General features: G+C 46.6%; 1 long non-coding RNA gene across 1 annotated transcript; it reads right to left on the bottom strand.

Moving 5' to 3' along the window:
* Nucleotides 1-1,495: 1,495 nt before the first annotated feature.
* LOC115900292 lies at nt 1,496-24,400 on the bottom strand. Its single transcript, XR_004059949.1, has 3 exons — nt 23,324-24,400; nt 16,519-16,645; nt 1,496-1,642 (listed from the first exon to the last, which is right to left on the bottom strand). It is a non-coding gene; the product is annotated as an uncharacterized LOC115900292 (long non-coding RNA).
* Nucleotides 24,401-25,069: the final 669 nt, after the last annotated feature.

Here is a 25,069-nt window from a genome sequence, read left to right as displayed (position 1 = left end):
GAGGTTAAAGGCGATTTGAATAAAGAGGAGCTGAGGGGATGAAAGAACCATCAGAAAACCCCTGTGTGTCTCATTCCGCTTTGGAGTGGGGTCTCCTGCTGAGCCCTGGGTGCTGCATGGGCCAGGCGGGCTCCAGGGAAGCCCAGGCAAATGCTGCCTCTTCGCCTCTCTCCCACCTTTGGAAACACCCCGGGCCCTGTGCTGGCAAGGTGCCCGCCTGAGGAGAGCAGGACCAGAAGCCCCGGGAACACACTGAGCCAGTGGGTACTGCAGGAGCGCCAGGCTGGGGTGTGGGCCACCCTAGAGACAGACACAGAGCCCGGAGACGGTGGCCTCCCCCTCTGGTTCCATGAGCCCAGGTCATCTGTGGGCTGCATTGCAGCCAGGCAGATGGCCTTGAGGCCTCAGGGGCCTGGGACACTCCAAATGGCCTCCCTCCTCAGGCTCCGCAGCCCACTCTAGGACAGATCCTTTGAAAGACTGCTATGATTAGGTTCTCAAGAGTTCCCTTAAGAAGAGGGAAGGGAGAAAGCAGGAGGAGAAAGGGAGCCAGGTGCTTGGAAATGGGAGAGAGGGAGGTCAGCGGTGGGAGCAGGACAGCGGAGGCAGTGGCGGTGGGACACCCTTATGAGATGCCTGCTGACCCCCAGGAACCCTAGTCCAGGGCAGCTGCTCTGTGCAAGACAAGCACATGCCTTGCTCCTCAAAATGACCGTACCCTGCGGTGGCACCATGGCACAAAATCCCAGGGAAAAGGTTTTGGCAGTTCCCTTGGAGAATTATATATTAGAATTTTATACCACTCTAAGCCTTGTACAGGTTAGAGAGCATCTTTGAGAAGTGATGTCCCTTGTTGGAACACTCTGTGTCTCATGGAATCAGAGAAGGTGAAGCCGTGGCTACAAAGAATAGGGACACCCAGGTTCAACCAGGACCTAGAAAGAGGCATGAAATTAATCAACTCCTGGTGTGGCAGATGGCCTCTCAAGTTCATCTCGAAAAGTCTTCTCACACTCCCTGTGCAGGTGACTTTGCTGTAACTGTCATGGAGACTGCATCCCCTTCCCTTCGAGATGTCTGCCCTGTGGCTTGCTTTGACCAATGGTAGGTACTGGCAGAAGTGATGCTGAGTGAGCTCGGGGGTCCAGCTCCAGCCAACACACCTCTGTCTCCACCCTCTCAATGCACAGCCCTAAGACCAGAACATGAGGAAGACTCCTGGGGGATGGAAACCAACCATACAGGAGGGAACTGGGGGGTCCCCATTGACAGCAAGCAGCACCTGGTCAGGTGAGCCAGGCCATCCCAGACCCTCCCACCCAGCAAACCCTCGAGCTGAAGGCACCACGTGAGTAAGGAACTGCCCAGCCAACCACAGAACTGGGAGACAGAGCAAGGCATCACCGCTGAAGCACCGTGATGGTCTGTTACGTGGTGACACATCACTGAAATGGAAATCGGGTGCTGCTCTAACACGAACCTGAACTTTGGCCTGGTTTTCGAAGTGGGCATCAGGTAGAGGCTGGAACGGTGCTGAGGAGGCGCTGGGAGAGCCGTGACGAGGGAACGGTGGGAGGCTGGAGAAGAGCAACCTGAATGAAGCAGGGACAGAGCCACCAGCGGGACCATTGCCAGTGGTAACCTGGAAAATAGAAAATGTACCCAAATAATTCGTAAATATGGATGAAAACATTTCTACGTAGAGTGTTTAAAGTGCCAATTAGGAAAAGATACAGGAAGAAACAGACGGGCTAAAATCCAAACCAAAACAAACCAAAAAATCCATTTAGTTAGTAAGCAGAATTTAGAGGGAACAGAAAAGCGTCAGGACTGGAAAAATAAAAGTATTTCTCATTTTCTGTTTCAACAGTTAGCAAAATATCCCTAATGGAAGAAATGGCCTCAGAGAAAGGACTGATTTGAGGGTCTGCTCATTGGATCTTTTGTTGAGGCCTCAGAAAGACTGAAGGGACCCTCTCAACAAGGGGAGAGGGGCTTCCTAAGAAGCCATGGAGTCTCACAGAAGCCTGACATATACAAAGTGAAGAGGGGTCTGTATTGAAAAGAATTATGGTTGTTTCTCCTTTTTTTCTTGGGGGGAGGCGGATGCACAGAGAAGCCTCAAGCTCCAATAAGATTCATAGGAGACTCATAAAATTTTTGTGAGAAATGTATTAACAAGAGCACCACCAGCTTTCACTAAAAGGGGCTGATATCATTCAAAATTAAAAGACACCTCTGGGCCTCCAGCTTCCTATGGGCTGGAAACAGGAAAAGTTGCTCATCTTTAAACATGGGCCATTTGTGATGGAAAAGAAAAGATCCTTGGAGAATAGAACAAGAGAACAATGGAGAGAAAAAAAGACAAGGAAACCGCTCCTTAAAGCAGAACTGTGCCTTGATCAAGGAATATCTTCTTTCTCTAGAGTAGGGGGATCTGACTACCTGGGCCCTTCTGAAGCTTAGGATTGGTAAGAACCAGTGACCTCCACTGTGCCTCATGTTCCTCCCCTTTCAGATGGGGGTGACTGTTGTGGTCATCCTGGCCCTGTTGTGGGGTAACATGGCTTTTTAGTTCACAGATTTCTGGATCAAGAAGAATCACACCAGAAGAGCCATGTGTACATGTCCAGATGGACCTGCCACATCCAATGAAACTCTGCCACATCTCCCATACATTTCTCAACTCTATTACATGAGGGCTGGCCTTGTGACTTTGCCTTGGTAAGTAACAGAATGTGGCAGAAGTGATGCTGTGTGTGTTCAGAGCCTGGGCCTCAGCTGGCCTTGGGACTCCTGCCTTTGCCCTTTTGGATTATTTCTTGAGACTGCCATGTAAGAAAGAACATCTAACCCACAGGAGGATGACAGGCTACAAGAGGCAGTGAAAAGGGCTAAACCTGTGAGTAGGACCAACCTGGACAGTCCAGCCCTACCTATGGACCCTCTTGCAGAGTGGGGCCCACCCTTGTGGGTGAACCCAGATGGAACCAGTAGAAGAGCTGCTCAGTTCACCTATGGAAATGTGAGAAATAACAAATTATTGTTGTCTGAAGTGATTACATTTTGGGGTAGTTGGTTACGTAGTAATAGAAAACCATAATATCTACCCAGCACTTTGGGAGGCTGAGGCAGGCGGATCACCTGAGGTCAGGAGTTCAAGACCAGCCTGGCCAATATGGTGAAACCCTGTCTCTACTAAAAATACAAGAATTAGCTGGGTGTGGTGGTGCGTGCCTGTAATCCCAGCTACTTGGGAGACGGTGGCAGGAGAATCACTTGAACCTGGTAGGTGGGAGCTGCAGCCTGGGTGACAGAGCAAAACACCATCTCAAAAAAAGAAAAAAAGAAAAAAAAAAAAAAAAAGAAAAGTATAACATCTAGCGTGACTGATCCAGACCCAAACAAACAAATAAAAAGAAAGGAAACATGAAATATTAATATCAGAATTTTTGTTTTCTAAAAAAGGAGACATTTACATCATGATATTAGGGGTGAGTAAATGGATATTGTGAACCTCATTATGCCACAAATTCAGTAACATAGAGGAAATGGATAAACTCCTGGAAATACAAAACTTTATAATAGACACAGTATAAATAGAAAATGTAAACAGCTCCATATCTGTTGTTTAAATTGCATCTGTGATTAAAGATCTCCCCAAAAGAAAACTCCAGGCTCCAAACGCTTCACTGGTAAATTCTGCCAAATATTTGAGAAATAAGTAAGACCAAATTTACACAGATCCTTTCAGAAAAGAGAGGAAGAGGTGACAATTCCCAACATATTTTATGAGTCCAGCATAAACCCAACATCAAACCTGGAGAATAATGAAAGAGCAAAAAAAATTATAGGCCAATATCATTCGTGAACAGAAACAAAAACCTTTCACAAATCAAGTCCGTAATGTGTAAGAAATAGAATACAGTCATGACCAAATGCATTTACTCCAGGAACTCAAGATTGTTTTAACATTTGAAAATCAATTGTAAGTCACATCAGCACAGTACAAAGAAAAATTATACAATCATCTCAAGAGACAAAGAAAGAGCATTCAACTCATTCATGGTGAAATTCAACTCACTCATTTTGAAAACTCATTCATTTTGAAAATTCTCAGCAGATGAAGACTGGTAGAGAACTTCCTCAATGAACCAAAGGGCATCTATGAAAAACCTACAGCTAACATCATGCTTAATGGCAAGAGCCTGGATGATTTTCCCATAAGATGGGGAACATGGCAAGAATGTCCATTCTTTCCACTTCTACTCAACATTGACTGGAGATGGGAACCAGTGAAATAAGGCAAGAAAAAAAGAAAGAAAGAAAGAAAGAAAGACACAAAGATGGGAGAGGAAAAAGTAAAACTATTACTTTTTCACAAATGACATGATTAGATATGATAAAAATCCTAAGTAATCTAAAACTATTACGACTAGTTAGTAATTTTTTTAAGTTTGTGAGCTTCATGGGCATAATTAAAAATTAATTGAGTCAATTGTGAAAGAACAGGAAAATCTGGGAAATGATCATGGATTGGAGGAGACTAAGGAGCTATGATGGCTAAATGCAATATGGTATCTTGGAATGGATCCTGGAACAGAAAACCAACGTTTGTGGAGAAACTGGTGCACTCCTAATAAAGTCTATAGTTCAGTTACCAGTGCTGAATTGTTGTAAGTTCTTAGTTTTGACAATTCTACTATGGTTACATAAGAGGCTGATGTTATGGGGGTCAAGCTGGGTCAAGGCGTATGGGAACCCGCTGTAATGTCTTTGCAATTCCTTTTTTACATCTAAAATAATGTCAGAATAAAAAGTTTAAAAACACAAAAGACAGGGGAGGCTTCTTGACTATGATAGAAGCAGGGTGATTCTGGAGGCAGCTGTGTGGTAACCGCCCTACCTCCAGGCCAGCTCTGCTGTCCACATCTGGAAGTTGTTCCTGAGAGCTCAGCCTTTTAAACTTCCTTCCAAACATCCTGAAGCTACTTAATACCCTATAATCAATCCCTTGCTGCTTAAAAAAGTCTCTACTAAGAAAATGAAAAGCCATGGATTAGGAGAAAATATTCCTAACACGTAGAACTGACAGAGGGCTTGTTTCTTGAATATACAGAACTCCTACAACTCAATAAGGAGGTCACAGTATGAAAATGAGCAAGGTGGGGGCCGGGCACAGTGGCACACACTTGTAATCCCAGCACTTCAGGAGGCTGAGGTGGGTGGATTGCTTAAGCTCAGGAGTTCCAGACCAGCCTGGACAACATGAAAACCCCGTCTCTATGGAAAAAAAAAAAAAAAAAAGAAAGAAAGAAAGAAAGAAAGAAAAATGAGCAAGGGAGCAAACAACCACGTCACCAAGATGTGCGAAAACTAGGAAGTGCTCCACGCCATCAGTCATCCAGGAAATGTACAATAAAACCACCGCGAGACTGCCCTTCACACCCATCAGGGCTGAAATAAAAAGGAATGGCAACCCTGAATGCCATTAAGGATGATGGGCAACATACCTGGCTGGTGGGTGTGTAAAGTGGTGCAGCTGCTTTGGAAACCCAATAGTATCTCTAAGGGTGGATGTACAGCTGCCCAGCCATCGCCTGCCATGTATGCATCTGGGAGACAAAATGCCTATCCACAAAGAGGCCTGAGAAAGAATGTCTACAGCAACTTGATTTATAAAAACAAAGAACCGGAAACTACTCCACATCCATCAATAAAAGAATGAATGAAGGCACTGTGGCATGCTCTTATAATGGAATATTAATCAGCCATCAAAAGAGTACGGACTTTTGAAACAGACAAGGCTGAATCTCAAAGCATTCTGTTGGACGAGGGAACCTGACTCAGGACAGCATACAGTGGGGTTCTAGTTACCTGCAGTTCAAACATGGCACCACCTGTCTCCAGCACTTTATCTTCCTGATCTGAAATGCAGTCCTCATTACACCCTAGCTTCCTGCTTCCTTCTCCAGCAGCCCCTGGCAACCACTGTTCTACTGTGTGTCTCCATGAATCTGGCAATCCTATGTGTCTCATGTAAGGACAACCACACATTCTGTGTTCTTTTCTGTCTGGCTGATACCACTGAGCCTAGAGTCTTCAAGGTTCATCCGTGTTATAGCATGTGCGTGTACATTTCCTTCGTCTGTAAGGGTGAATATTCCATTGTGTGGATGTGCCACACTTTATCTATTCATCTCTCCAAGGACATTTCGTGTTGTCTCCTCCTCTTAGCTGTAGTGAATGAGGCTGCAATGAACATGGGTGTGCAAATACCTGTTTGAGAAAAGGTCTGTACCTTGACTGGGGTGTTGGTTACACGGGGGTATACACCTTCAAACTCATGAAATGCGACATAGAAAACCTGCATGTCCTGTGAACACCCCCATTTCTCTCATGCCCACCAGGGCAGGCTTCGGGGTCATCTTCCATTCCTCTGTGTCACCTCCCCCTACCCCTGCTGGCCCTGCCCTTGGGGACCTGGGAGGACAGCCCCCTTCTGCCTGCCCTCCAGCCTTGGGGCAGATCTTGGTTGGGGGTCTCCTGACCCCTGCTTGAGCTGTTACTCAATTCAGCTCCATACCCAGCTTGGCCCGGGAGACATGTTCCCTGTGGGAATGGGCAAGACTTCCAAGGAGACCCCGGGTGGTGCCCCTGTGCACTCCTAGATCCTGACTCTGGCTGAACCCCTAGAAGCTGCCTATCTGGCCCATCCTCCCACTGCCCCACCTGGAGTGGTCCAGGGGCAGGACCAGGCCCCTGTCTGGTCCTGGGGAAGGTCCTTGGGGAAGTGTCCCGTGTTCCCCTCAGCTTTCAGGGGCTCCTCATGGAGAGCATCAAGCTTTCCCAGCATGCTCGGGTGGCTGCATATTTATAAAAACAAATCAACAATAGAGCCGAAACAGGCTTAAGGATCTCTCACTTTTCTGGAGGAAAGTTCAGTATTGCATTAATAAAGAGAAACAGTAGGAATCGTGGCAAAAATAATAAAAAAAGCAGCTCTGTTGGAGAGGAGGAGCTGAAGCCAGCAGCTCTCTAGGGAATCTATGCCTAGTCTTGAGCTAATTCGTTTCTGAAATAAGTTTGATCTGCCTTAAACATAATTAAAACAGCTTATAGTTTCTGCAAAGATGATGCAGTGTTCGAAGTTCTGAAGCCGAACTAACTGGCGTCGCCTGTCTGCTTGGGCATCAGTCTCAGCGGTGTGCTGCGTCTCACCCACGTGAGTATGAACCGAATTTTCTCTGTCTTGGTTATTCCACATGCTGGAGACCACACAAGCCCAGCGTGCTGGTATCAGCTGTGGGCAAACCTGCTTCCTGGCTGGGCTGCAGGTCCCAGCCCCAGGGATTCCATCCAGTTGGCTTGTCTGCCCCCGAGCTGCTGAGGCAGGGGAAGAGAAGCACACCCTGGACATATATATACATATATATACGTGTGTGTATACACATATGTGTATACACACACGTATATATATGTATATATATGTCCAGTCTGTCCAGTCTGCAGTTGGAGCCGCCTAAAGGCCCGAGTACCACATACCCAGGCAACTCCACACCCAGGTGGGTCACGGAGATCGGTGCCACTCAGGGCAGTTTCTGCTCCCATGGGGCTTGACAGGTGGTTTCTAAAGAGGCACGATCTGTGAGGCCCACTTTGCTGCCTGGCATTCGGCAGCCATCCTCAGAGAACCCCTGCAGCCCACGTCCTCGTCTGGGTCTCTCTGCTTGAGGTTAGGGGGTCAGAGCTGCTTCCTATCCCAGGTTTCATCAGGGGGCCTCTCACATGCCCACAAACACAGGCTGGCCTTGGATGGCAGCAGCTGGCCTGTCCAAATGTCTTTTAAGCACTCTAATTTTCCTGGTGGTTCTTCACGGTTCCTTTTTCTCCTCCATAAACTGATATTTAAGAGGGGTTATTTGATCTACAAAGCACACAATGCATCACTAGTTAATTCATTAATGATATCAAAATGACATATTTGGATAATAGATATACTAGCATTTTGTAAATGTTAAGACTTTTACATAAAATAGTATTGCCAATAATATAAAAAATTATTATTGCTATAATGCCACATTGTCAGGATACCTTTGCCCTACTGAATTGTACCAATATTAGGGTTCAATTTTGGAAATAGCATTGTATATGCAAACATTCCAAAGGAAGGCCTTTTTAGTTAAAAATAAAAGTAAAAATGGTTCAATCTAATGCTAGATGTGTCATTACTGTAAACCCAGAGAACCTTTCTTGAGGTTACAAAAAAGACCATATGGTGCCCATTTTAAATTCACCAACTACATAAAAGAGGGAGGATACGAAACTGAAGTCAGAAACCTGCTGAGCAGAGGCTGGGCCTAGAGCAGCCGTGGCGCTGCAGGCGGCTCTGGGGGGCATTCTCCACCAAGTCCGCTGCATCATGCAGGGCGGTGGGGGCTTCTCAAGACTGACCACGTCCATACCCCTCGCAGGCAGTGACTGACAATGTGGGGGGAAATGTGTGGCATTCCAGGTGGGGACAGCAATGAGTCTCAAACTTGATATGTTTACAGCTGCTGTCGTTAATAGCATCCCTGCAATGGTGTTCAACGCAGCCAACATTTCTCCCATTTTTCTTGTCCATCATCTATTTTTGGGACGGGGAACTGAAAGATATACTTTCTTTAGAGTTGATTTTATTTTTTCAGCATCATCTTCTGTCCTTGGACTTTTTTGCTTCAAATTACCTGGAAGCCCCTGGAAGCTCTCTGGTGTTCATGGAATTTGCTCACATCTTACTTGCCTTCTGGAGCTGGTGACCATTGGAGACACCTGCAACACTAGTGTTTGCCACGCCCTTTAATAAAGACTGGGAAGACGTCAAGTAACAACAGATATAAAGGAGCAGCACGTCTATCCCCAAGTCATTTCCCGACACCATCTCAGTTCAGAGATTCCTTACAAAGGAAACGGACTCAATGCTGCCCTTCACCAACCAACAGACACCCCAAGGACAAAAGCCCAAAGACACTGACCACACAGGAAATTGACTTTGAAAATGAAATACTTTTGGCAAAATACATTATTTCAAGTTTTTAACTTAAAGTGAGATCTGATTAAAATTTTTTATGTTGCATTATTTCCTTTTTTATGTGCTAAATTAAAAACCAGCGTTTTACCATGGAGGATTGCCAGCATATAGAAAGTAAACAGAATACTATAATGAGCCTCAGACACTTATAATCTGGCTTCCACACCACCACCATTTTGCCAACCCTGCTTCATTTATGCTTCCTGCCTCCATTACTACTTCTTTCAAAGTGAAGTTTAATGCTTTGAAATGCACAAATCTTAATTGTATATGTTTGACAAATGATACATTCATTTAACCTACATACCCGTCGAGCATCAATTTTCCATCACCCCAGGAAGTTCCTTCACGATTCTTCCTAGTTCAGTCCACCTCACTCCACCCTGGGTGACTAACCTTCTGAATTTTGTTTCCTCATGGATCAGTTACGCATCTTCCAGAACATCACATAAATGACATGCGATGAAGTGAAAAGTGTTTATACCTCTTTGTGTTTAGCTTCTTTCACTCAGCATAACGCCTATGAAATGCATCTGCATTGTTGCACATATACATAGTTCATTTCTTTTTAGTGGAGTAGTATTCCATCGTACGAACATAACAAAATTGTTTATCCATTCTTCTGTTGGGTATCATTCAATTGTTGCTAATTTTTGGTTATTATCAATACAGTTTGCCAAGGTATTCTGAATTTGTTATTTTCCAAGGTTGTTTGACTCCTCTCAGTTCTCTGCACTTTCAAAGGCAGTTTTTATTTTTGTCAATACCTATAAAAGTCTGCTGGGATTGTGATTGGAATTGCTTTGAAATTTTAGGTTAATTTGGGGAAGAACTGACCACTTAATAAGATTGACTTTCCAATCCATGAACATTGTTTATCTCTCCATTTGTGTTTTCTTCAACTTCTCCAAGAAAGGTTTTGTGGGTCTCAGTAGAGAGGTCTTACACATCATGTATTATGTGTAATGCCTTTCTAAGCATTTTGTTTTGTTATGCTATTATCAACAGTGCTGCTATAAAATTGCCCATATTTCCAGTTGTTTGTTGACAGCAAATAGAAATGCCATTGGTTTTTGCATATTGGTCTTATATCCCATGACCTTGCTAAATTTACTTCATTAGATCTGTAGTTTTTTCCTTGTTGATTCATTCACATTTTTAGGTGAACAATCAAGTCATCTGCAAATAGGAGCAGTTTTACTTTTTCCTTTCCCAACATTATGAATTTTGGTTTACTCGTTTCACTGCACAGCCTGGTATACCAGGTACAATGTCAAACGGAAGTGAGGAGAGAAGGCATACTGGCTGTGCCCCCATCTCAGGAGAAAAGCACGGGAATCCTTCACCAGTAAGTATATTATCTGTGGACTTTCCATAGATGACTTTTATCAGATTAAGATAGTTTCCATTTATAGTTTGCTAAGAAATTATAATAAAGGAGTGTTGAATTTCATCAAATACTTTTTCTACATCTACTGAGATGATCATTTTTTTTCTCCTTTATTCTGTTGATGTGTCAAATTGCACTGATTGATTTCCAGACCCTACACAAACCTTGCGTTCCTGGAATAAACCCATTTGTTCATTTCTTGATTTGACTTCCTTTACTAATATTTTGTAAAATATTTCTTTTGCATTTCTGTACTTAAAAATACGGGTGTATATATTTTTTCCTCAATATCTTGGTCAGGTTTTGGTACCGGGATTGTAAGATAATCCTTCAAATCTGTTTTATTCAAATTTAACTACATGTAACTTAACTGTAGACAAAGACAGAAAGGAGAAAGGGCAGTCATGTCTCAGTATTATTAGAATGAAAATATGTTTTTGCCATTCGGAAAACTGTTCTGGGCTGATGGAAGGAAGAGAAGGATAAAGCTGAACGAGGAGGAATGGTGAGAATGAGGAGCTCAGAGCTGACGAGGCATGGCCAGTGGTTTAGGGCTCCTCACTCCCACATTTATGACACCTGCCTGACCTTGAACTTCACTGTCTCCTCAAAATGTTTATTAGATTTTGGTTTTCAAGTTACAATCAAAGTCATTGGGAAATAGATTAATTTCTTTCAAAAATTAAATCTAGAAATCAGTTGAAACAGGCCTATCAAATACTGTCTATAAAACAGCATTTTAAAGGTGATTGGAACAAACAGAGCTACCCCATTTAGCACGGATGCCTATCGGGGCCTGCCATGCCTGTGCAGTGCTGGGCGGTGGCTGGGGCCTGGGGGCAGTGACCAAGGGAGACACAGCTTTGCTTCTCAGGAGCCTGGAGCCCAGCAGGAGGACACAAGGGAAGAGGCCTTGCCCTGGCAGGACTGGGAGGGCAGGTGTGGAGGCAGAGTGGTGCTGGAGGTGAGATGCAATGTAGCCAGCTACATGGGAGAGGTAAGTGGGAGCAGCAGGACACCGTGACAGACAGTTGAGCCAACCAAGGACCCTGGCGAGTTGGAGAAGGCCCGAGGGATCGCTACCATCTTCTTGGCCAGATGTGCCTGCCCTTCCGACATCCCACTCTGTGGGCTTTCAAAGCTCAGGCTGTCGAATGCAGACACCACAGCAACCCACTCTGCAGTTGCTAAGGTAACCACACTCTAATATAAGTAGTAGAGTGAAATTAATCAGGGCCTGTAACTTGGGTAACTTCCTCATCCACCAGTGTAGTGTCTTTCTGTGGTGACAACGTGGGCAAGTTCTGTGCTCTCATCCAGTTTTTGGGTGTGAAAAAAATCACCAGGGCAATGGCACTGAGTACACTGAGTTTGAATTGGGATGACCAAGTCCACGCAGGCAGGTGAAGCCCTTGGGTGGCAGGCAGGGGCCATTCACTCTGGGGATGAAGGGTATCTTTGCAGAAGGGCAGATTTTGTCATCTGCTATCAGCCTTCTGTTTCTAAATCTCGATCCCATCTTCAAACTTGCAAGATAGTAGATTACGAGGCACTTTCCAGTCTGACCTAAACCCCGCTGCCTGTGCTCTCTTCACAGCAGAGCCATGATGTGAAATGTTATTACGGACTTTCTTCTTCATTATCTTCTCCACTAGAATGTAAACCCCACTGGGCAAGGACTTCATGGTTATGTCCCCAGACCCCAGAACAGTGCCCGGCCCATGGCAGGCTTTACAGATGCTTGTTGGAGGAGTAAGTGAATCCATTGGCATAGAAAATGGCAATTGTTGAATTTTATAGATTGAGAGTCCCTTTGAAAGTATTCAGTTCAATCCCTGCATACAGCTGACAGCATGAGAGACTTGGAGTCAAAAAGCCGGATTCAAGCCCTTCCCATGACAAGCATCTATGGGCCTCGGTAAGTTTTATATCCCAGCCTCAGTCTCCCTGTTGTAAAGGGATGTAACAGGCCTGGCCTCACAGGCCTCCAGAGGACTAAGCGAGAAAATCCATGTCAAAGTGTGGCTGCGGTTTTGTGAGGACGTGACGTGGCAGTTAGGATTTCAATGTGGAGAGAAAGAATCTGCCCACAAAACCCACGTGGCGGATCTGGCCCTTGTGGACCACGAAGACGGTGGCTTTCCGGGGCTCAGGTGTGTTTTATTTTGGTATTGAAACTATTATAAAGGGATTAGAATTGCATTTTTAAAAACTGTTCAATAATGGAGGTTTCAATATCAGCTACTTAGGAGGGAAAGGAAACAATTTTGGGGGGTGTACCATTTAATTTATGCAAATAAGCTATGTATGGAAGAATGTCTGTTAACTTTTTCAGGACACAAGCCCAAAAGTCAACAGAAATTGGAATTTTTTTCCTATTTTCATGCTGAAATTTAATTCATCATGAATTTGCTTTCAGGGGTGAAATTTTCTTTCCTCAACTTTTACATGACTTTGTAATGAGAGCAGTTGTATGGGTTCACGAAAATAAAAGACGATGATGGAGCAGAGATGTTCAGTGTAAATATTTAGTACAGGGGGCTGGCGGCTTTTAAATTTGCATCTTGAGCTCAGTGTATCTGCTGATTTCCCATCTGCTAATATTTTCCCATCTGCTAAATACCTGCTACCAGGGGAAGAGGACGTCTCTGCCTTTCCGGCCCTGCTTAACCTCCACGTCCCCTTCACCTGAACTTGGAAATAGCTCCACTGCGTTCAGGAGAGCACAGGCAGATACACTCTAGCTCTGACCAGTGGCAACAGTGATGACCCAGGAGCACCACTGCACAAGCTCAGTTAACCCAGGGGGCTCACCTTCCTCCAAAGGCCGCCCCGGGGTCTCTTTCTGCCTCCATTGTGCTAGAAACCCAGGAAACAGCAGCTCTCTGGGGACCCAAAGCCAGCACTAGAGAAGGGGGTCTGTCTTTCAAATATCCACTGCAAAGAAGATGGCCCAAATAGTGCACTTAGGAGCCTGCAGGCTTTGGGGTACAGCAGTGGAGATGCTGCTGGGCAATAGGAAGCCAGCAGGGAGGGTGGGCCAGGTCTCCTTGCTTCTGCAGTCACCCATGAAAGATCCTTGTGCTCAGAGAGGATTTGGCTTTGGAGACCAGGAAAGGACTGGAGCCTCATCCCCTCTCACACTGACTTCCTCCCCTGGTCTGCACCATCTCCCAGACCAGGATGGGAGGTTGCATGGAGCATAATGTCAGCACTGGCCCCTCCGCCTGGGGTCCCTCAGGTGCTCACTCTGGCTCCAAATGGAGGCTGTGTTGGAGGCTGTGTGCGAGTTACGGGACTCACGCAGCCTCTGCTTGCAATTTCCACCAGGAAGAGCTGCTCCTTTTTCACTTTTAAACCCCAAGTAGGGCTTGAGAGCTCCCAGCCGCTCCCTTCCGGAGGCCCCGGGAATGGCCAGCCAGGAACGCCGCTCTCTCCCGCGGCCACAGGAATGCCTGCTCTCCAGTGTCCCGGCGAGCCCACGGGCAGGCCCCAGGAACAAAGAATGAAATGGCCCCAAAGAGCAAGAGTTACATTTCATGCTTAAAATCAAGGCCATCCCAAGAGGAGCCAACCACGGAGACACTTGATTGATGGCGGCAAATAATTATTCTCAGTGTTGCTGCGAGCTTGCCTTCGTAGAAAGCCAGAGATGAATAAAATATATGAGAGCACATCAAAATATAGTGCAAGGACAACATATACAAACAGTACATTAAGCATTATGGAAGACAATAAACAGAAGTGGAGAATACATCCGAGTTAGCGCTGGGCCCAGAATCCGTGCGCATCTGCGCGATTGGGAAGCAGCGCCGCAGACGTCTCCGTGTGGCCCCTTCGGTCCCGGGAATATTTCATTAGTTGGAAAATCTGAGCAGATTAATTTTTACTGCCGCCTCCTTCCTGAAGGACAGGTTCCTGGGTGCACAGCGTGGCCGCGGCTGCTCCTCTGCCGCCAGGCCCCGGGCTTCCCTCCACACGCAGAGTGCAGTGTCAACAGAAATGCTACAGTGACATTTCTCTCTCTCTCTCAATTACTTGTAGGCTTTTCACTGCCCGTGTAAAATACATATTGTGCTCCAGCGAGATTCATTGTACCGAGGTCAGCGGGAACTCATTGTCCTTTTTAGCTTCAGAACAAGACAATACTGACATCTGTAAGATTTGCTGTAAATAATCCAAGTGCTATAGGTACCGGGTGAGGGGCAGGAGAGGGTAAAAAAGAAAGAAGGCGGGAAGGCAAAGAGGAAGGAAGAGGGAGGGGGTGAGGTGGGGAGAAGGGGAGAGGGAGGCAGAAAGGTGTTGAGAAATTTACTGAATGCTAAATCATTCTACATCCTGAATTTGTCTGGGGAAGGCTTCACCAAATCGTTTGCATCATTTCAGGGGAAAATACCTATTTGGCAAATACCTACAGCACAGCATCGGCTTGGATGCCTACTGCAGATGGCCTCTGCTTCTGGGGCAGGACTCATCCTGCAAACCATTGCACCAGAGAGCACTAGGTGCAGGGGCTGCGTCCAGCCCTCCAAGAGTCACACGTGGAGCTCCGGTGCACGGCCTCGAATTCTAATTGGGATGGCAGAAGTCTATGATTCTGATTAAGTGCAATGGAGTCATTTACTTGACAATTCAAATCAATAAGTTAAAATGGGGTGGGGGTGGGGGTGGGGGAACAACCTGCACCAAGATTCCAGCAGCAGAAGCGCCTACTGGGTGCCGGCTTTGCCCGGAACTGCCTGCCTTTTAAGTCAGCGTGTGAGAAAATAAAAAGTGTATTTGACAACCAGTCAGTGAGAAGCTCTTCTCCGAAGGAGAGATTTTTCATGGAAAAGAAAATTTGGCGACAGGCAGGAGACTGTGCCTGGGATGACAAATGAGGGAGAGAAATTCTAATGGAGACTCCGTGCAGGCAGAAGCGAGACTCCTGGAAGCCCCGCTTATCTTTTTCTTCTCTACCTGTGCAAGAGGCAGAGAGCGTGCATGCATGTGCGAGTGTGCATGCGTAGTGGGGAGAGATGGAGAGATGGAGCGTGTGTGCATGAATGTGTAACAGGCTGAGACCAGGTGTGTGTGCATGTGTGTATAAGAGGTAGAGACCAAGCGTGTGTGTGCGAGCGTGCATGCGTTGTACTGGAGAGACACAGTGTGCACGTGTGCATATGTGTGCCTGTCCCAACACACTTCCCTAGTCTCCAGTTTGAGACCCTGTCGGGGGTGGATAGAGAGAGAGCTGCTATGAACTTGGCTTCCAGCACGAATGGGGCTGCTTCTCTGGGTGGGAGGCAATCGCCACACTTCCTCACTCACGGGCAGCGCTGATTTTGAGGCTGGCCCAGCAATAAATTCATTTCCACTCAGGACTTTTACCCTTAAAGACAAAATCTCTTCAGCCTGTACCTTTTCCCTTCGGTCACATCCAGAAAAGTAAGCATGTGATTTCAATTTGAAATTAAAAGTCATGTCTGAATAACAGAACTGCATTCTCATTTCCTAATACCCTGGTTTTTACTACTTTGCATTCAACTGTGAAAAGTCTTTTAAAACTCGGAACAGCAGTAAAACTTGAATGAATTTTTGACCCATTATTGCATAGCGGGTGCGCCTTCCAAGTTGGAGAGACTGCCAAGTTCTCACCACCTAATATTTCCACTTTAATTGTGCCACTTGAGAAATTTACGTGCCTCAAAATATGGCATGAATCTTACGCTTATTGCAGTATCATTAGCAGCAACATTTAAGCAACATCTGTGTGCCATAGAACTAATTGAAGTAGCAGAAGTGGCAGCTGTAAATCCACAGGAAGATGGCAGTTTGTACCCAGCACTGCTGAGCTAGCTCCTAACTGTCAGCCTGTTCCTGCAATCTGCTCTCGAGTGCCGCGGTACAGGCACACAATGTCCAAAAAAATACAGCGAGAAGGCTAATGATCCTATTAACCACTTTGCTGCACCAATTTGGCTGTTTTTCCAGTTTCCTTGTTGAATTTCATTATAAATTTTGCCATTCCTGTAAAAAGTCCAGTATGAGACATGTCTGACTTTAAACTACTTACCTGAGCTGAGAAACGCTCATCTGGCCAGGCCAAACCGAGGATTGATTTTGTTTTTTGTTATTTAATAATTCTTCCCACCACACCCCCGCTCCTTTCAATTGCTTAAAAATTTTTCACACACAGATTTCTGTAAAACAAAACAAAACAAAACTTTTAAATCTCTTGTAATGTTGATATTTAAAGCAATGGCGTTTTCTTCCTGTGGACATAACATTTTCAATAATCAATACAAGATGGCAGCCCTAATTTATTATTAGTGGGGAGTGGGGGAAGACGGTAGGGAGAATGAGGATCTCTCAGAGTTTGCTGAGGTGTAGATGCGGTCAGCTCATCTGAGAGCCTGTGTCATCCCTCCGCTACACAGTGGCTTGGACCCAAAAATGCACTGACTGTTTTTCTTCAATATGAAGAAAAATGAGGCCAATTCTCCTGCACAGAGTGCAAGCTAAGTTGGGAGCAAGGAATGACCCCGGTGCCTCTTGTTGCAGAGAAACAAGGGCTTAGGAGCCCCTGCTTTCCTTCCGAATATCCCCACATTGAGCACAACTGGAAAAAAAACATTTCTAACACCTCCAAGAAAACCCAGCCCCATTTTGGTTTTAACTCTGCTTTTGCTCGTGTTTATCTTGGCAGGGGATGGATGTTTCTCCCTTGGTGCCCTCAGACAATGATGTAACTGGTATCTTTTGAAGCACTCAAGAGTGCTGGAAATACACAAAAGAAGACCTCCTTCAATATATGATGACTGGTGTGTTTGCCAACAACCCAACTTCATTAGAAAATTGGCACGTCCACCCAGCTGCCATGTGACACGCCGTTAACTCCGGACATTTGTTGTCTTAATGCTCAAGTACTCAGGGACTCAACTGATAAGGGAGAAACTGTTTGGAATCCACTGAACCCCACGCCTAGGGTGGCCGCCACCTCACGGTATTGAAAATCAATAGCCACATGACTGCTGAAAGGTCGGAGGTCTCCAGAATTAACTTCCTAGTACTAAATTACTATCCCTTGTTTCTTGGTTTATTTTCTAACAATAATACATTTTAAGGGCGCCTGGTTAAAAACCACTTACGAAACACACAACGAAAAAAACAGAATCACTGGCGAACAGCTGCCAGTTCCTCCCCCCAGCCCAGGGAACATCAGGATGAACGATGCTGACAGCTCCCTCAGCCTGCAGCCGGGGGTTGTTGCTTCAAAAAAATCTTTCTTTTTTGGTGGTGGTGTTTTCATCTTTATGGGAAAGGGTAAGCTTGTTTGGAAGCGATCCATCTCTGACTTACCAAATAATGCAGCTTAGTAATACGTTGGGCACCACCCTGCCCTGGGACGCTGCCTTAAATGCCATGTCACAGAAGAGAGACTTGGGAAAGGGCGATGCTTGTGGCATTTCATCAGAGTTGAGAAATAAGCTCCTATGGCTAACCACATGGCATCCTTTATTTTCTTTTTAATACTGAATTTCGATAGCTTTTGGGGTACAAGTGGTTTTTGGTTTCATGGATGAATTACAAAATCCTGAGATTTTATTGCACCCATCATCCGAGTGGTGTCCATTGTACCTAACGTGTAGTTTTTTTTTTTTTTTTTTTTTATCCCTAGCCCCCTTCCCACCCTCCCCGTTCTGAGTCTCTAAAGTCCATTATATCACTTTGTATGCCTTTCCGGATTCATAGCTCCCACTTGTAAGTGAGAGCGTATGGTTTTTAGTTTTCACTCCTGTGTCACTTCACTTAGAATAATGGCCTCCAGCTCCATCAAGCTGCTGCAAAAGACATTGTTTCATCCCTTTTAACGGCTCAGTGGGATTCCATGGTGTACAGACACCACATTTTCTTTATCCGCTTCTTGGTCGACAGGCACTTAGGTTGGTTCCGCAGACACCACATTTTCTTTATCCGCTTCTTGGTCGACAGGCACTTAGGTTGGTTCCACATCTTTGGAATTGTGAATTGTGCTGCTATAAACATATGTGTGCAAGTATCTTTTTCATATAATGACTTCTCTTCCTAGATACCCAGGAGTGGGATTGCTGGATCAAACGGCAGATCTGCTTTTAGTTCTTTGGGAAATTTCCATACTGGTTTCCATAGTGGTTGTACTAATTGGCCTTCTCACCAGCAGCGCAGAAGCATTCTCTTTCCCCACCCACGCCAACATTTTTGTGTTTTTTTACTTTAATAATGGCCATCCTTGCAGGGGTTAGGTGGTATCTCACTGTGGTTTTAATGTGCATTTCCCTGATGATTAGTGATGTTGGGCATTTTTTCATAGTTTTTGGCCATTTGTGTACCTTCTTTTGAGAAATGTCTATTCGTGTCCTTTGCCCACTTTTAAATCAGATTATTTGTTTTTTTTCTTGGTGATTGGTTAGAGTTCCTTGTAGATTCTGGATACTAACTAGTCCTTTGTTGGATGCATAATTTGAAAATATTTTCTCTCATTCTGCAGGTTACCTGTTACTCTGCTGATTATTTCCTTTGTGTAACATCATTTTCTTTGGATGTAACTTTGGTAAGAAATTCTTAAGCATGAATGTCCCCCACTGCCCTTTTTAGAACATGTGCTCTCTTCCCCTTTATACATAAATATTGAGGTGGTCAATAATAGATATGTGGTTTCCGTCTGTTGATAGCATACTGGAAAATGAAACTGAGAAATAAAAAGTATTAATTTGTTAAAAATAACAAAACACCATTAATAAGCAGCATACATAATTTTAAAAACTGTATTTTCCATAGCAAAATAAATTAATAAGAGGAATGGCATGGGTTTTTTTGTTTTTTTTTGAGACAGAGTCTCGCTGGAGTGCAGTGGCACAATCTCGGCTTACCACAACCTCTGCCTCCCAGGTTCAAGTGATTCTCCTGCCTCAGCCACCCAAGTAGCTGGGATTACAGGCATAACACCACCATGCCTGGCTAATTTTTGTATTTTTAGTAGAGACAGGGTTTCACCATGTTGGCCAGGCTGGTCTTCAACTCCTGACCTCAGGTGATCGACCTGCCTCGGCCTCCCAAAGTGCTGGGATTTCAGGCATGAGCCACTGTGCCCTGCCTTAACTCATTTTTGAGAAAGGGTCTAGCAAACACCAACCAGTCTCAGTAACCATCATGCACTGGTGGGTCTTTTAATGTGAAGTTGACTGAAGGCGTGGCCTTTGGAAGGCTGAAGGCTCCTTCCCAGGCAGCAGCGTCCCTCCACTGAACCCCTTCTTCCACGGGCTCTCCTGAGAATTTCCTCTCAGGCCTGAAGGGCTCTTTGGGGCACTGGGTAAGTGATACTTCATAACTTTTGCCCTTTGCACCGGGTCCATGCACGAAGCCTGTGTTTGGGGTGAGGTTATCTATCTAGATACGCTGCATCCCATCTTGCTCGGCTGCAGATCTGAATACTCTTGGGGCCAAGCTTTGTTCTCCAAAACCTAGGCCCTGCAGGTAGGGGATCCCAAAGTCAAAGTCCTTGTGAGGTGGGGTTGGACTTGTTCTTGCCACCTGCTGACACATCTGGTCCTGCGAGAAGGGAGGTGGATTCTAGAAGCAGTGCCTCTTCCGGAGCAGCTGGCTTGCTGAGTGACAGGGTGCACCCAGCGGCAGCTGCGCAGCTTCTCAAGCTACCGGATCCTGCTCTTTGCCAAAGAGGACCTGAGGCTCCTCCCGGGACAGGCGGGCCCGGGCTCTGCCCACTGCTCCCGGTCACCCTCTGCCTCTGCACAGGGCATCCCACGGCCTGTGGAGGGGACGTCCACAATGTTGGCAGAGCCTGGGTCCTTCGCCAGCTGGAGCTCTGCTCAGCCGCTGCGCCGGGAGGAAACCACCCCTTGCCCAGAGCTGGCTGGAGGGGTCAGCATGCACCGCTGCTGGAGTTACCCCTGCACCAAGTGTCACCAGACACGGGCACGCTGCTGTCCTGGACAGCGGCCTCATGACCTGCTCACATTTTTAAAAACGTGTGAAATATCTGATACAAAAAAGCAAATATGCGTAAAATATATACGAAATATATTCTGTAAAATAATATTTGACTCCAGCGCACACAACCCAATTCAAAACCAGATCAACTTCCCGCTGATCTGATGGCCTGCCCTCCCCCTCTGCCCAGAAGAAACAGTTTGCTTTAATTGATCATTTCCTTGCATTTTAAAAGGATTTATCATATATATGTGTATAATTGTGTGTGTACATTTGTTTCAAGGGATACATTTCTTGAAGGCTTGCCTGTGAGATGTATGAACTAGACTTTCACCACATGTAATCTCTCCTACAGCTTACTTGGTTGACCCTTCAAATCTCTCAGCTTCATTCATGCTATAGCTTATGGCTCCAATTGTTCACGTTCTCAGCTGCATAGTATTTCATCACATGAACATGCCACTATGCGTTTCTTCACTTTTCTCCATACAGATGTTTAGGTTGATCATGGTTTTTCATAAACAGCTGTGCTGTGGATGGCACTCCTGCAGCTGGCACCTGTGCACACGTGCAGAGCTTCTCTAGGGGAACGTGCTCGGGAGAGGAATGGCTGCTCAGAGGGCGGGTGTATCCTCACCTCCATGGGATGATACCAAGTGATCATCCAACATCCTTCTTGGAACATTTAACCAGAGTGAGCTCTAAGTGTGCATGGGTATTTGCAGGGGATCCAGGCTTGACTCTAGAACAAGGAAGGGGTGTCATTACCTTGTGGGATCAGCACAGATGTTGGGGGTAATGGCCTCAGGCCCTAGTCTAGACTTCCTGGTGAAAAGTGAGGTGATTCTGGGGCAGCAGAGATAAGAGTATCTGACAGGATGTTGTGGGTGTCAGGGGTGTCAATATATGTGGAGGTGCTCGATAAAGAACAGACGTGTTGGCTTTTGTTGATGATGTTACCTGTTTCCTAAAACACTTGCTAAAGATGCCAGTGCCAGATGTAGAGGCCAATGCGAGGAAAGCGGCCTGACCAGACCATGCTGAGGTGTTCAGCCTGCAGAAGGGAGCCCCTCCAGAGTCCTGGGTCGATCGTTCGGGCTTGGCGGCAGCATGAGGAGCATAAAAGACTGAAATGAGTGGCTCCTAAAAGGTGCCTCCCCCAGTGCTGGACAGCACGGAGGTTCTCTCTCGGAACCAAGGCCTGGCCAGACCATGCCCAGCACGCCCACTACCTGGCTTTTCACTTCTGTTGTGACTTAGTTGTTTTCTGCACCATTTGGGCACAAATTCTGTTTTCTTTTTTTTTCTTCTTTGAGACAGTCTCACTCAGTCACCCGAGCTGGAGTGCAGTAGCATGATCTCGGCTCACTGCAACCTCTGTCTCCCAGGTTCAAACCATTCTCCTGCCTCAGCCTTCTGAGTAGCTGAGACTACAGGCGCATGTCACCATGCCTGGCTAATGATTTTTATTTTTAGTAGTAACGGGGTTTCAATATGTTGGCCAGGCTGGTCTCAAACTCCTGACCTCGGGTGATCCACCTGTCTCAGCCTCCCAAAGTGCTGGCATTACAGGCATGAGCCACCGTGCCTGGCCCACAATTTTTTTTTTTTTTTTTTTTTTTTTAATAACGCAAAACAGTTCTTTTCAGAAATGCTTTTCTCCAGCTGGTTTGTCAGAACCACATTCCTGCAAGGTTGGGACTGAACTCTGTGCCCCGGGTGGCTCGATCTACTCTGCCAACAGCAGCCCTCCAGCCTCTGCCGGAAGGCACAGCTCCCCATGCCAACACCCTGTAGACTCCTGGCCCCATGGACTGTCAGGCAGTTATTTTGGCCTGGGATGTGCCTCTGTTAACTGGCTGCTGTGTTTTTCCAGTTGTGGGAAGAGCTTCCAGGGGAGTTCTTCAGATAATCATCATCTTGATCTTAAATGTAAATATTGTCACCGTGGTTTAAAGAGAGATTAATGATTTGCCGACAGCTCCATACATCCTTAGGAAGTGAATACTCGATCGTCTATTTTATTTCCAATAATACTAGAGGAAAAGGCACACCCTACAGGTGGCTGCAGGCACCGCTGGAGCTCGGAGCGAGTGAAGGCCGAGCCTCGGACTCGGATATCATTTCTGAGCGGCTCGCCAACTGTGAAGGAACCTCTGTGGTTCTCTGTCACAGGAAAACAGCAGTGAGTGCCATCCACCAGGCTGTGTGCCAGGTGTCTGTCCCACAATCCCTTCTTTACCTTCTGGAGGAGCTGCCAAGCGGCGTCATTAGCTCCATTTTAGAGAAGAGAAGGTGGAGGGCAAAGCAGGTTTGCTGAGGCACGGCCAGTCACGGGCAGTGCCCAGAGCCAACCTGGGGCTGGCCACATCCAGCTCTCCTGACCTCGGCCACCACCAGTTTGTGGAAGCCCAGGCACTCCCAGGGGGAAGCTCCGGCCCTCAGGCCGTCTCAGCACCTCCCTGTGGCTCCAACAGGCTCTGAGCCCACGGTCCCCTGCCCTAGGACCCTGCTGCCCCTGCTGCCCCTGCCTCAAGGTCCCGGGGTAGCAAGGCAGGTGGCCCCTGGCTAGTTCCCTTCTTGTTGTCCCCACGTGGCCTTCAGCCGGCAAAGCAGGGCAGGGTGTGTGGCCGGCAGCCCTGAGGCTTCAGGACAGTGTCTCACTTATGCCACCGCCTCCAAGACCCATCCCACCTCGATGCAGCCAGGTCCGCGGCTCTACCAGGGACACTGCGACACTGTGCGAGCGTCAATGCCGGGAGGACTGGGGAATTACACTCCACATCTGAATTTCTTATATTTTCCAAGTGTTCTACACTAATTAGTTAGTTCTGTTAGCTCTAAGGATTAGTAGCTTCTCTAACAAGACACAGCGACATTAAGTGACTTACCTAATTATGTCAAACATGGGGACACCAGACAAGAAGGCAAGCTTTCCTCGAGCTGGGCTCAGGCCTGCTCCGCCCTGCTGCAGTGCCCATCGGTCCTCTGTTCTCCAGGTCCCCAGGGCACAGGAAACAGGCACTGCAGGTCTGGCCTCAGAGACCACTCCACACGGAGTGTGCCCACACCTGGGTCCTCGGGCCTGCCCTCCGTACGGCCTGCCTCCTCGGCCAGGACCACAGGGCCTCTCAGATGCTTCCTGGACAGAGGAGCTGACTTGAAAGAGAGCCTGTCCCAGGGCAGTAGGTGCTGGGCAGGCCTGGAGGCTCCATCACATGTGGCTGAGGTGCTGGGCCCACTGTGTCCTCTGTGGCAGGGGGGAGACGACCACCACGTCCTGCTGTCCTCTGGCCACTGTCTGAAATGTCACTAAGAACTGGCCCCACATTGCATGTGCTCATGGCAAAGGGGTCTGCCATCTGCCAGTCTGGTCCTCCAGTCCCCTAGTCTTGTCTTGTAGGGGCCGTGGCACCTGGGCCCTCCTCTTCTCTTCCCGAGAGTCCAGTTGCTTCTTTTACTCAAGATGCCCTCTACGTCCTGCCCAGCTTCAGCTGATACAGTTTGCCACCTCCTTCAGGAAGCCCCTCTTGATTGTCTAGTTCACCCTTTCCCCTCCCTCTGAGATCTCACAGCCCTGAAGTGATACTGCATTTATGCTGATGTGCTATCTGATGACAGGCTGGGCATGACTCACCTGGAGCATCTATGCTCAGCCAACTCGCAAGTGGAGGGGCAAAGCTGATAAACAGCTGGTCAAGCACGTGACACCAATCGCGTGGTCGGATGCATGGGCCCATGCTGTCTTCTTAGTACACGTATCAGGGTCCTCCCTCTTCATCCAGTAAGTGTGTTCTTTTATGATTACAAACATAATGCATTTCCATTGCAAAAACTGACAATATACAGTTAAGCACACACAAAAAAGAATTGATTTCTTCGTTCTAGGATAATCACTGTAGCATCTTGGTCTGCAGACGGTCTTTTTAAAAAATGTTATAACATGGACATATATATACAGTTTTAAAACAGAATCATGGATCATATTTTCAAAGTGATAACAACTATTTCTTTCTTAGAAAATAAATACAGACATTTTTATAAGAGTTGAATAACACTGAAAAGCAACACAACACACACACAGACACAGTCACAGACACACACACACAGACACACACAGTCACAGTCACACACAGACACACTCACAGACACACTCACACACAGACACAGTCACACACAGACACACTCACACACAGTCACACACACAGTCACACACACACACACAGTCACACACAAACACACTCACACAGACACACACACACAGTCACACACAGACACACACACAGACACTCACACACAGTCACACACACACAGACACAGTCACACACAGACACACACACAGACACACACAGTCACACACACTCACACAGACACAGTCACACACAGACACACACACACACACACAGTCACACACAGACACACTCACACACAGACACAGTCACACACAGACACACACACAGACACACAGTCACAGACACACACACTCACACACAGACACAATCACACACAGTCACACACAGACACACACACAGTCACACACACACACACAGACACACACAGTCACACACACAGTCACACACAGACACACTCACACACAGTCACACACACACACAGTCACACACAGACACACACACAGA

This window comes from Rhinopithecus roxellana, chromosome 11 (assembly GCF_007565055.1).
Source record: "Rhinopithecus roxellana isolate Shanxi Qingling chromosome 11, ASM756505v1, whole genome shotgun sequence".
Taxonomy (NCBI): Eukaryota; Metazoa; Chordata; class Mammalia; order Primates; family Cercopithecidae; genus Rhinopithecus; species Rhinopithecus roxellana.
Note: the sequence above shows the minus strand (reverse complement) of the source record. Positions and strands in the feature narration are given on the sequence as shown.